Source organism: Durio zibethinus, chromosome 12 (assembly GCF_047325235.1).
Source record: "Durio zibethinus cultivar Kanyao isolate XHJ-2024 chromosome 12, ASM4732523v1, whole genome shotgun sequence".
Lineage (NCBI taxonomy): Eukaryota > Viridiplantae > Streptophyta > Magnoliopsida > Malvales > Malvaceae > Durio > Durio zibethinus.
Window position 1 is genome coordinate 12,177,991 of NC_143173.1, and position 14,459 is coordinate 12,192,449.

At 32.4% G+C, this 14,459-nt stretch overlaps 1 pseudogene; it reads left to right on the top strand.

Moving 5' to 3' along the window:
• The first annotated feature begins 8,435 nt into the window (after window positions 1-8,435).
• On the top strand, window positions 8,436-14,054 carry LOC111297530 (receptor kinase-like protein Xa21; annotated as a pseudogene).
• Window positions 14,055-14,459: the final 405 nt, after the last annotated feature.

Here is a 14,459-nt window from a genome sequence, read left to right on the forward strand (position 1 = left end):
GGACTGAAAAATGTTGGGGCAACTTATCAAAGAGCTATAGTACCCTTTTTCATGATATAATGCATAAGGAGATTGAAATGTATGTGGATGACATGATTACCAAATCTTGAAAAAAGAGAGGATCATATAGTCAACTTTAGAAAATTATTTGAAAGGTTGAGGAAGTTCTAGTTTAAACTAAATCCAGCTAAATGTACATTCAGAGCTAGCTCAGAGAAGTTACTAGGATTTATAGTCAGTGAAAGAGGAACAAAAGTTGACCTAGACAAAATTCAGGCCATTCAGAATTTATCTCTTCCAAGCACACAAAAGGAGGTTCGAGGTTTCTTGGGTAGATTAAACTATATTTCTCGGTTCATTTCTTAGCTCACTCTTAAATGTGACCCAATTTTCAAACTACCTTGAAAGAATAATCTTATGGAATGGAATGAACAATGTCAAGAAGCTTTTGATAAGATTAAATAGTACTTATCAAACCCTTCAATATAATCACCCCCTGTTTCGAGAAAACCATTGATTTTATACATAATGATACATGAGGGATCAATCAGATGTGTGTTGGGCTAACAAGATGAACCTGGTAAGAAAGAGAAAGCTATTTATTACCTGAGCAAGAAATTCACAGAGTATGAGTCCAAATATTCATCATTAGAGAAAATATGTTGTGCTTTGGCTTGAACAGCTAAAAGACTCAAACAATATATGCTTTACTATACGACTTGGCTCATAGCTAAATTGGATCCCATCAAATACATCTTTGAGAAACCATCATATCAGAAAGAATCGCAAGATGGCAGGTGATGCTTTTTGAATATGACATAGTATATATGAGCCAAAAAATAATCAAATGAAGTGTCATTGCCAAATTTTTAGTAGACAAGGCCATTAATGATTATGAGCCCATGAAGCTTGATTTTTCATATGAGGAACTAATGACCATCTCAGAGTTAGAAGAAGATGATAATGAGAAAGAGATATAGATGATGTTTTTCGATGGGGTTACCAATGCCATGGGGTATAAGATCGAAGTAGTCTTAATATCTCCAATAGAGCACTATTATCTTATTACAGCAAGATTGAACTTTAACTGTACCAATAATGCAACCGAATATAAGCTTGTGTTATGGGGCTACAGGCTGCTTTGGATAGAAAAATTGAAATATTAAAGGTGTTTGGAGATTCAGCTCTAGTCATTTATCAATTAAAAGGTGAATGAGAAATAAGGGATTTAAAACTTATCATTTATCACAAGTACATTTTAAAGCTGTGTAAACAATTCAAGGCAATTCAATTTGAAACTTGCCTCGTGAAAAAAATCAGATTGCAGATGCCTTGGCTACCTTAGCTGCAATGGTACAAATTAGTGATACTACAGAAATTCAGCCTATTAAATTAGATATCAAGGATGTGCCAGTCCATTATGCTAACTTGGAAGGAGAAAAAGATGGCTGCACCTGGTACCATGATATTATACGATATCTAAAGAATCAGCAGTACCCAGATCAAGCAACAAAAAATGATAAAAGAATCTTGATAAGATTAGCTATAGGATTCTTTTTAGATGGGGAAATTTTGTACAAAAGAGGTAAAAACCAAGTGTTATTAGTTGTGTAGGTGCCTCTGAGGCCAAAAAGATTATTGAGGAAGTTCACAATGGCATATATAGAGCACATTCAAATGGGCATACAATGGCAAGACAGGTTGTGTGAGTTGGATACTACTGGTTGACAATGGAAAAAGATTGCATCGATTTTGCTCAAAATGCCACAAATGCCAGATTTATGCTGACAAGATTCATGCTCCACCTAGTGCTTTACATGTTATAGCACCACTTGGCCATTTTCTATGTGAGGGATGGATGTCATTGGTCCCATCACACCAAAGGCCTTAAATGGGAATAGATTTATTTTTGTGATGATTGATTACTTCATTAAATAGGTCAAAGCTACCTCTTTCACGACTGTGACTAGATCGGTGGTCTATAAATTCATCAAAAGAGAAATAATCTATAGATATGGACTCCCAAAAAGAATTATCTCAGACAATGCAAAGAATTTGAATATAACAAGATGATGCAAGAAATATGTGTTCAGTTTAAGATCAAACACCACAATTCAGCTCCATACCACTCAAAAATAAATGGGGCAGTAAAAGCTACAAATAAAAACATCAAAAGAATTTGAGAGAAGATGACTAAAACATATAAGGATTGGCATGAGAAATTACCTTTTGCTCTGCATGCATATTAAACTTTCGTATGCACCTCTACTAGGCAACTCTTTTTTCCTTGGTTTATGGGATGAAAGCTATATTGCTAATAGAAGTAGAGATCCCATCCTTAAGAGTCCTAAAGGAAGTAGGATTAGAAGAAGCTTAATAAGTCCAAGAGCACTATGAACAATTAAACTTCATTGAAAAAAAGAGATTAACGACGCTATGTCATGGTCAATTATACCAAAAGAGAATGATGAAGACTCATGACAAAATGGTTAAGCCTCATCAATTTCGAGAAAAAGAGTTAGTATTGAAAAGAATTCTTCCAAGTTAGCATGATGATAAAGGAAAATGGACACCAAATTGGGAAAGATCATATGTGGTTAAGAGAGCTTTTTCGGGAGGAGCCTTAATCTTGGCAGAAATGGATGGAGATGAACTTTCTAATCCTGTTAATTTTGATGTTATGAAGAATTACTTTGCTTAATCCTAAAAAAAAGGAAAAAAAATAAAGTGTTCAAGTTGAAAACTCAAAAAGAAGGCTTAAACCATAAATAAAAAGGTGACAAACTTTGATGAATAGAATATGGCATCGCTTGAAAAGCATACTAGAGATAGTGAATTTCAAAGAATTCTGAGGTGTCAAGCCATCGTATTTTGATTGAGTCTTTGAAAGAGATCCGAGATTTGTTGTTATGGTTATCTGATCATTCATTTACAGGCATTGCTACCCCAAATAACTGCTCTTATACATTCTCTTTTTATACCTATACCATCATTTGTAATTTATTGCTTACCTAAATATATGAAAGCCGTCTTATTGTTCTCTTTTAGTTCTATACATTGCCAATATATTTGTCCTTTTTCTTTAGTACCTTGCCACAAATAGAAGAAGTGCATAACTTGTATCCCACACTTTAAAATTGGGATAATGATTAATAATTAAAAAAAAATCATAAAAAGTTATGTTACTTTGAAGAATTAAAAGAGACAAAGACTAAAGATGAATCCCTCTAAGTAAGAGAAAAATAGCTTCTACAATTTTTCCTTAGGATAAGTATTCAGGCTAACGAAAAAGGTTTTTTTGCCAAAAGTGTGCAGAAATGAGAATGCAGAAGCCTTAGTCCCATAATTGATGTTATGTTTGCATTCTAGATAGGACAAGCCTTTACATTATCCACTCATCTGATCTTGGCTCAGTCCAGATCATTTCTTATAATTCGTGGTTTCATCCCGATCATTTATTTTCTACCTTGACTCGATCCTGATCACTTGTTTTTGACCTGTGGTTTCATCTTGGACATTTGATCTTGGTTCAATCCAGATCATTTCTTATAATTTATGGTTTCATTTTGATCATTTATTTTTAACCTCGACTTGGTCATGGTCACTTGTTTTGGCCCTTGATTTCGTCTCAGTTATCTGGTCTTGGCTGAGTTCAGATCATTTCTTATAATTCATGGTTTTATCTCGATTATTTATTTTTGACCTCGACTCGATCTTGGTAGCTTATTTTTTACCCGTGGTTTTGTTCCAGTCATATGATCTTGGCTCAGTCTATATCATTTTTTATGATTCATGGTTTCATCCCGATCATTTATTTTTGACCTTGACTCAATCTTGGTCTCTTATTTTTGACTCGTGGTTTTGTCTCAGTCATCTGATCTTGGCTCAGTCCAAATCACTTCTTATGATTCGTGGTTTCATCATTATCATTTATTTTTTACCTCGATTCAGTCCTAGTCATTTTATTTTGACTTGTGGTTTCATCCCAATCACTTGATATTGGCTCAGTCCAAATCATTTCTTATGATTCATGGTTTTATCCTAATCATTTATTTTCAACCTTGACTCGATCCTAGTCGCTTCATCTTGACTCGTGGTTTAGTCTCGGTCACCTAATGTTGGTCCAGTCTAGGTAATTTTTCAGATTCGTAAATTATTTTTTATTCAACGCGAATAGAGTGGGTCTCTAGGTCTTTGCAATATCCTTATCTAATAAAGAAGTGTAAAGAAGAGCAGCTGTAGACACTCATTTGTGTCTGGACCCAATTAGGCCCATTGGTGTCCGAGCCTAATTAGGCTCATTGGTGTCCGAGCCCATTGATGTCCAAGCCCAACTAGGTCCATTTATGTTCGGGCCTAAGTAGGTGGACTCTTTTTATTAATGTTATTATTATTATTATTATTATATTATTATTATTATTATTATTATTATTTTGTTTTTATTTTTCTTTCTTTGGTATTTTTGTGTATATATTTATATTATTATTATTCTTATTTTATTTCTATTTCTTTCTTTCCTTTTCTTTTCTTTTTTTTTTTCCTTTTCTATTCCAATCCACCCGTACACAAAAGATGGAATTGGGATCAGAATCCCTAGGTTAAACACAAAATCGTATCAACTGGAATTTTGGACCCAAAAATCATGTTGGACAAAATGCAATCCCAAGATTCAAGCCTAAGATTGATTTTATCCATTTCCTAAAATTATTCCTAGGATTGCCTATAAATTGGATTGATTCTATAGAAGATAGACACAAAAATTTTGACAAAAAGTTATTGAAAAAATTTGAGAAATTTTGGGCAAAAAAGGTTTTGGGAGTTTAATTTTGGGATTCTGGAGTTCAATATGAAATTGTGGGTTTGATTTTAGGTTTTCAGGTTAGAATTAGGGTTCAAGATGATTATTAGAGGTTTTGGGAGTAATCTAGAAAATTTTGAAGAAATCTAGTTTTTTTTTGGAATTTCTGGGTTTTCTGGTTTTTTTGAAAAACTTTGAATTTTTTGACAAAGGTTGAAGTTTTCGGTGGGATTCTAACAAGATTTCCAGAATACGACATGTTTTCCAAAAATAGATGAGTTTTTCAATTTCATGTTGAATTTTTTGACGACATCCCTAGAAATTGGTGAGATTTTCAATTTTTGGTTGAATTTGCCTGTGAGTTTTTTAGAGAGAAGGTAGAGGTTTTTTTTTGCTAGAGAGAGAAGGAGCAAAAGGCATCTGAAGAAAAACACTGAAAAGTGCCATTTATGCTAACCCAGAATGACATCGTTTTGTAAAGCCTTGACCCGCGTGTGACCCGACAAGGATCCATGCGTTAACCTTGGTTCTGACCCGAACCGATCACAAGTTTTCCTTTTTCCATTTTATTTTTATTTTTTGATTTGATTTTATTTTAACTCATTTTATTTCCCTTATTTTATATATATATTTTTTTCAGTTGTCTTTTTAAAAAAAATGTTATTTTTGCCATTTTATTTTTAAAAGTAAAAAAAAGGAAAGAAAAATAATTTGCCAAGTAATAATAATAATAATAAAATCCTTTCAATAAAAATAAAAAATATTTTCAAATAAACAAAAAAACTTTTATCCTTTAAACTATTGGGGGATTGCTTGGAAGTAAGCCTTACCAAACTATTTGGAGGCTTTGCTAATTTTTTCACAATAAAATAAATCAATAAATCCAATGACAGAGCCTCTTCAGAATTGTACACCAGTCTCTATGAATAATCCTAAGATGAGAAGATTATCTTAAATTGCTACCAAACTATTGGAAGAATTTTAAGATTAATTTTCAATATGAAAATTCTTTGGTAAATCATAAAAATGATCAAGGCTTGAATAATTTGAAATCAAACAGGTACCATTCTTTGGATAAGCACTATGGGGGTGCTACAACCTTTCTCATACATAACTGACTCCTGAATGTAACGTCTTTTTTCATAGATCATGATATGTTTCAGGTGATCAATCACATCTAAACAAAAAAGATTGGTGGCGAATCCCTTCTAATTCATATCTAGCGGTAGGTCTACGGATTTATACGTTATGACGGTTATCCTTGAAGCTCTTGGCCAACTAAAGAATCTTACCACTTTTGTCGTGGCATTGAATAAAATGTGTGGTATTGCTCCTTCCTCACTCTTTAATCTCTCTAATATCAAAACTCTTGATATTGGGGAAAATAATTATCACGCCCCGAGACCAAAATGTAACACAGTCATATTACTTTGAAGTAAATCCCAGAGTAATACAAAGCCTAAGTGTAATCCATAACCATTAAAAATTTCTCAAATAAAATAAGGTTCTCAAGTGAAATAACTAAATAACAAGTCTCCAGAGGTTCAAAGTCAAGTATTAAAACTAAAAGAAACAATACTTCATAAAATCCAATTTCCTAAGTAGTTCTCCAATGCTCGATTCTTCTAGCTCTTCACAAGACTAATCATACTTATCATTTATATCATCTGTAAAAGAAAAGAAAATAAGAAATGAGCAAACTATAGCTCAGTAAGTATAGGCTCACACACCTTACCGGATCAAATATCATTTTCATATGTACTATATAAATCATTCCAAAAAATCTATCAACTCATAATGTCAAAAATAGTTCAAAAATTAACATTCTATCAAGTATTCATAGTTCATAAATCAATATCAAAACATGTCACCAAATCATGGATCAATTTATAAAAATCATTTATTACAAATCATCATTATCATTCATTTATCGTTAGCTACAATCATTGCTATAACCCGTGACATTGGTCGTATCGATAATTTCATCCTCATGATCATTGCTAACTATTATAACCTGCTAGTCAAGGCCTTACGGTAACTAGTATTACCCATTAGAAGGTCGTATGATCATGTCTATGCTAACTACTATAATCTATTAACCAGGGCCATGGAACTAGTTCTGGTGTCGATGATCCCATTTTTTAGGGATGTAAAAACGTAGTCATCATAAAATCATTCTTTAAACATAAATAATTTTCTCATTTCATTCATAAGCATGATCCCTTATTTACATAGAGAAACATAAAATAATTATATGTTTGATCCTATTCTCATTCATCAAAAATAATGAAATAAAACATTTATTCATTTAGAAACATACATATATACATAGATTCAATAATAAGCAAAGTGTGTGAGATTCTACTCACTTCCTTCCGATTCCACCACTTAGTTTTTTTCTCCAAATAATTAATGGCCTATTCAAGATAATTTCAACATAATAGTAATTAATCAACCTATTTGACACCACTTATATCATAACAACTAAGTTAAACAAGAATTAACTCAAGTAATTAATTTTGGTAGCCTACACTACTTTCACTAAAATGACCCTATCTCAAGATATCCAACTCAGAATTAAAATATTTTTAATGGGTTAGAAACTAGACTCGATAAGCTTTCTAACCATATATAGCTCATCTCGTGATTCCTTGTGGATTAATTATAACAAATTTTAAAATCCACGTCAGATACTACTTCCAGATAGCCTATATAGCTTCTAATAAAAATTTCTCATTTATTCATAGTAAACTCCAAATTCAATTATGCTTGTTTTGTTGGAAAGTAAACTCAATAAGCTTTCCAAACATATATGGCTTAATCTATGAATCCTTGTATAAAAATTAAGAAGAATTTTGTAATTCCTCCTTGCTGCTGCTATTAGGCAACCTGCATATCCTTAAGTAAACATTAAAACTACTCTTTATAGAAAATTCAGAATTGACTTCCATTTATTTCATTGGAAAGTAAATTCAGCAAGCTTTTCAACGATATATAATAATCATTACAGTATTTAATCCTTTAATAGAAAATATAACCTTAATCCATCACTGCAAACACTAGGGTTCATATCAGGATTCATACGAAACAAAAATTTTTCTTTTTATTCTCATTAAATTTCTATTTTTTATTTTTATAGCAATAAAATCACATTACCAACTTTCTCAACATTTAATTAGACTCTAATTAAAGTCTAACTAATTTGCCCAAACTAATCTTGGAGAGGGATAATGGAAACCTTAAAATTTTAAGGTTTCTCGATTACAAATTACACTGAAAGACTTAACAATCAATACTTCAAAATTGAAAGAAATTATTTACTCACCTCTGATAGACAATTCTCCCTGCAAATTTTGTTGTTACCCTTCACTTGGAACCCTTCGATTTATCTTTTCTATATAAGTAACATAGGAGAAATAAGCTTGTATTTTTCTGTTGATTAGTCGTCAATTGAAAATTGAATAAGTTAACCCCATTAAAAAAATTGGGTTATTTATCAATAGATCCTTTGCATTTCTCATGTCTTATTAAAAGAGTCCTTTCACTTATAAAAATACTTAAAATAGTCCTTTTTTTTTTTCTTTACGGGTATTACAATAACTTTCATGGTAGTCTTCCCTCACAATTGGGAGTCAACATGCCATATCTTGAAGTGTTTTCTGCTAGCTTCAACCAACTCAATGGACCATTTCCTCTTTCAATAACCAATGCCTCTAACCTCATCCAGCTTATGGTCTTGGGAAACAAATTTACTGGAAAGATGTCTTCATTCCGAAAGCTAGAAAAGTTGAAATTTTGAATATTGCTGACAATCTTCTTGGTAGTTAGGGAGCAAATGACTTAAACTTTCTCTGCTCGTTAACTAGTGACACCAGCTTGGAATTTTTGGATATCACTGACAACAGCTTTGGAGGGATATTACCTGAGTGCATAAGCAATTTGTCAACTGCTATCACCATTTTTGCTGTGGAAGGCAATAACATAGTGGGGAGAATACCAGCAGGATTTGGAAATCTAATCAACTTGGAGGTGCTGGTGGCAGGAGAAAGTCAATTATCAGGTTCCATTCCATCTGTGATTGGCAGGCTTCAAAAGCTAAAATTATTTGATGTAAGTATTAATTCTATCTCTGGATCCATCCCCGCTTCATTGGGAAATTTAAAGATGTTGATCAAGTTGAGTCTAAATAACAACAATCTTCAAGGTGAGATTCCTTCAAGTCTAGGCAAATGTCAAAATCTGATTTTATTAGATCTTTCTAATAACAATCTCAGTGGTCCTATACCTTCCCAAATAGCTAAACTATCATCCTTGTCTATCGGTCTATCCTTATCTTCGAACTGTTTGACTGGCGTGCTTCCCCTTGAAATAGGAAATTTAATAAATCTTAGTGAATTAGATGTTTCTCAAAACATGTTATCAGTTGTCATTCCAAATGATCTTGGTAATTGTGTAAGGCTGGAGGTACTACTGATGAGAGGCATTTTCTTCAATGGATCAATTCCTTCATCTTTGAGTTCATTGAGAGGTCTTACAAATTTAGACCTTTCTAGAAACAATCTCACTGGTAAAATTCCTGAATTTCTTGTGACATTTGGCGCTTTACACTACTTGAATCTTTCTTACAACAATTTCGAAGGTCTAGTACCAGTTGCTGGAGTCTTTAAAAATTTAAGTGCTGCATTCCTTGAAGGGAACAGTAAGCTTTGTGGAGGCACTCCTGAGTTCCACTTGCCAACTTGTTATTACTGGAAACAACATAGAGGGAGATCAACCATTTCACTTAAATCAATAATTGCTATTGGAGTTATTTTGGTTTTCTCCCTCATGTTTCTCTTTTGGTTTAGAAAGAAAAGAAAGCAACCTGCATAACCAAATACAGAAAATCCATTGTTAAGGTTATCGTATCAAAGCATCTTAAAAGCTACTAATGGTTTCTCATCAGCAAATTTAGTAGGCACAGGTAGCTTTGGTTTCGTATATAAAGGAATTCTTGAAGAGAATGGAACAATTATTGCTGTCAAGGTACTTAAAATTTTGATTCATGGAGCTTCCAGGAGTTTCTTGGCTGAATGTGAGGCCTTAAAGAATGTTAGACATCGAAACCTTGTCAAGGTATTAACAGCATGTTCTGGTGTGGACTTTCAAGGCACTGATTTTAAGGCTCTTGTTTATGAATTCATGGCTAATGGAAGCCTAGAGGATTGGCAACATCCACCTGTTGGCATGAATGAAGGAGAGGAGGCAGCAAAAAGCTTGAATTTTTTTCAGAGATTGAATGTGGCAGTTGATGTTGGTTGCGCATTGGAGTATCTTCATCATCACTGCGAAACACCAATTGTTCACTGTGATCTCAAACCAAGCAATATTCTACTTGATGATGAAATGGTTGGCCATGTAGGTGACTTTGGCCTAGCAAAATTCATTCCATCAGACATACAAAATAACACTTCAAGCCAGTCAAGCTCTCTTGGGTTCAGAGGAACAATTGGTTATGCCCCGCCAGGTAAGTGGACTACTACATATTTGTAGAGAATGCATTCTTTCAAATAGATATGTTACTTAATTTAACAAATTAATATCTTTGATGTGAGAAAGCTATTTGCATCTGTTTTGAAATTGTTGCTCTTAGTTCTGACAAATGAATTGCAGAATATGGCTTGGGATGTAATGTGACATCATATGGAGATGTGTACAGCTATGGCATTCTTTTGCTCGAGTTGTTTACAGGGAGAAGACCCACTGATGAAATGTTTAAAGAGAACGTGAGCCTTCATAACTTTGTTAAAACAGCTTTGCCAAATCGAGTGGTTGAGATTACAGATCCCACTCTTCTTCAACAAAGTTTCGGAGGAGAAACAATGATGAACAATACTTTAAATGACAGCAGCCAAAAAGAAAACAGACTTCTTCAGAGCTTGAATTCGATATTTGAAATTGGAATTGCCTGTTCTTTTGAATTGCCAACTGAAAGAATGAACATGGCTAATGTTGTTGCTGAGCTTTGTTCTATAAGAGACAAGCTGCTTCCAACTCGATCATTAAGAACAAGAGGTACTAATATTGGTTTAAATCTAAGTAACAATAACATTTACTTTGTTATACATTTTTATCAAATTTTACATTCTTTGCATTATTCTCTGCAGCTGCAGGTACTGCTTTAAAGGGAATCTGAACCTTCATAACTTTGTTAAAATAGCTTTGCCAAATCGAGTGGCTGAGATTACAGATCCCACTCTTTTTCAACAAGGTTTTGGAGGAGAAACAGTGATGAACAATACTTTCAATGAGAGTAGCCAAAAAGATACCAGACTTCTTCGGAACTTGAATTCCATATTTGTAATTGGAATTGCCTGTTCTTTTGAATTGCCAACTGAAAGAATGAACATGGCTAATGTCATGCCCCAAAATCGAGACATAACACGACCCTATTACCTAGAAGTAAACCCCAAAGTAATATGAAGCCTTTTTTCTTAATCATTCTAAAATTCTTCAATAAACTGATATAGTCTGTCAAGTAAAATCTATATCTTTAATCTAACTAATAATATATTTTTATATATCCAAATACAAACCATATAAAAAATACAAAATCATTTCATAAGATCTCATTGGCCATCATTGTCTCTAACGACTAAGTAATAATCTTTCTCATTTGATCTTCTAGCTTTTCACAAAACTAAACAAACTTATCACTTACTCATCTGTAAAGAAAAAGTAAAAAGAGAATGAGCAAACCATAACTCAATAAATATAGGCTCACACATCTTACCGAATCAAGCATCTTTTTCATACATATTGTATAGATCATTCAAAACATTCATCAAATCATAATGTCAAAATATTTCAAAGATCATTGCTCGGTCAAACATTTCGTAAATTCATAAATCAATGTCAAAATATGTCACTTCATAAATCATTGCAAAATATGCTATCATTCAAATATCTTAATTAAACCAAATTATTGATCAATCATTAAAAATCATCGTAGATTATCATTATCATAAATCATCATTATCATTTATTTATTGTTAGCTACAATCACTACTATAACCTGTGACATTGGCTGTATCGATAATTTCATCCTTATGATCATTGCTAACTATTATAACCCGTTAGTCAAGGCCTTATGCTAACTACTATAACCTATTAGTAGGGCCGTATAATCATGTCTATGCTAACTACTATAACCCGTTAGCCAGGGCCATAGAACTAGTTCTGGTGTTGATGATCCCACTTATCAGTGATGTAAAAACGTAGCTATCATAAAATTGTTCTTTAAACATAAATCATTTTCTCATTTCATTCACAAACATGATCCATCATTTACATAGCAAAAACACAAAATAATCATATACTTGATCCTATTTTCATATATCGAAAATAAAGAAATAAAACATTTACTCATTTGGAAACATGCATATATACATAGGTTCAAAAACAAGTAAAGTGTATGAGATTCTACTTACCTCCTTTCGATTCCACTATTTAGTTTTTCCCCCAAAATAACTAATGGCCTATTCAAGATAATTTCAACATAATAGAAATTAATCAACCCATTTTCAAGACCAATTATACCAAAAATAATTAAGTTAAACAAGAATTAACTTGAGTAACTAATTTTGACAGCCTGCACTACTTTCACTTAAACAACCATATCTCAAGATATCCAACTCAGAATTAAAATCCTTTTAATGCATTAGAAACTAGACTCGATAAGGTTTCTAACTATATCCATCTCATGATTCCTTGTGGATTAATTATAACAATTTTTACAATCCACATCAGATGCTGCTGCTAGATAGCATGTATACTTTCTAATAAAAATTACACATTTATTCATAAGAAACTTCAAATTCAATTTTGCTTTTTTTGTTGGAAAGTAGACCCAATAAGCTTTCTAAACATATATGGCTTAATCTGTAAATCTTTGTATAAAAATTAAGAGGAATTTTCATAATTCAACCCCGATGCTACTGCCTTACAGCTTGCATATCCTTAAGTAAAAATTAGACAACTCTTCATAGAAAACTCGGATTCAACTTCTGTTTGTTTCATTTGAAAGTAGACTCAACAAGCTTTCCAACAATAAATAATGATCATGCAGTGTTTAATCTTTTAATATAGAATATAACCTTAATGCATCACTGTAAATATCAAGGTTCATACAAAACAAAAATTTTTCTTTCTATTCCCATCAAATTTCTGTTTTCTATTTTTACAGCAATAAAATCACGTTACCAACTTTCTCAATACTTAATTAGATCCTAATTAAAGTCCAAACTAGTCTTGAAGAAGGATAATGGAAATCCTAAAATTTTAGGGTTTCTCGATTACAAATTATACCTCAAAACCTAACAATTAACACTTAAAAATTGAATTAAATTATTTACTCACCTCTGATAAACAATTCTTCTAGTAGAATTTGTTGTTACCCTTCACTTAGAATCTTTGGATTTGTCTTTTCTGTATAAGAAATAGAGGAGAAATAAGCCCTTTTTTTTTCTTTGGATTAGTCATTGACCTGTAGAATAAGTTAACCCTATTGAAAATTTTGGGTTATTTATCAATAGGTCCTCTGTATTTTCCATTCTTTAATAAAAAGTCCCTCCACTTATAAAAATACTTAAAATAATCCCTTTTTTTTAACAGGTATTACATTCTTCCCAACTTATAAAAAGTTTCGTCATCGAAACTTGATTTACCTTCATTTTTGAATAACTGAGGATATCATTTCTTCATATCATCATCTATTTCCCAAATTGCTTCTCTTGGTGTATGATTGCTCCATTGAACTTTTATAAAGGGAATAGTGCTATGCCTCAAGACTTGTTCTTTCTAATCAACTATTTGGATAGGATATTCCAAATATGTTAAATCTTCTTGAACTTCGAAAGGTTCATACTCTACCGCATGGTTTAGGTTAGGACATATTTTCTCAACATGGACACATGAAAAACATTGTGCACACTAAATAGCTGAGGTGGCAAGGCTATCCTGTATGTAACTTCTTCGACCTTATCAAGAATTTCAAGCAATCTTATATAATGTAGGCTTAACTTTCCTTGCTTCCCAAATCACATAACACCTTTTAATGGGTAACACCTTTAAAAAGACATAGTCCCTTTGTTGAAATTCTAACTCCTTTCTCTTTTTGTCTACCTAACTCTTTTAATGATCTTATGTTGATTTAAGTCTCTTCATTTGCCCATCTAAGGGTGAAAAGCTGTACTCAGTTTTAAATTTGTCCTCATAGCTCGTTGTAAACTTACCCAAAATTTAGTGACAAATCTAGAATCTTTATCCGAAACAATACTTACTAGATTCCATGCAATCAGATAATTTCATCCATGTATAATTGTGTTAGTTTATCAAATGGAGCAATCGACTTGATAGGTAGAAAATAAGCTGATTTAGTGAGTCTATCAACAACTACCCATATTGCATTATTCCCTTTTGATGACCTAAGTAAACCAATCAGATAATCTATAGAGATGTGCTCCCATTTCCATTTCAGTATCTTCAAAGGTTACAACAACCTTGATAGTCTTTGGTGTTTAGCCTTAACTTGCTAACACACTAGATATTGGAACACAAACTGAGTTATTTCCCTTTTCATGTTATTCCAATAAAAACTTTCTTTCAAATCCTTATATATCTT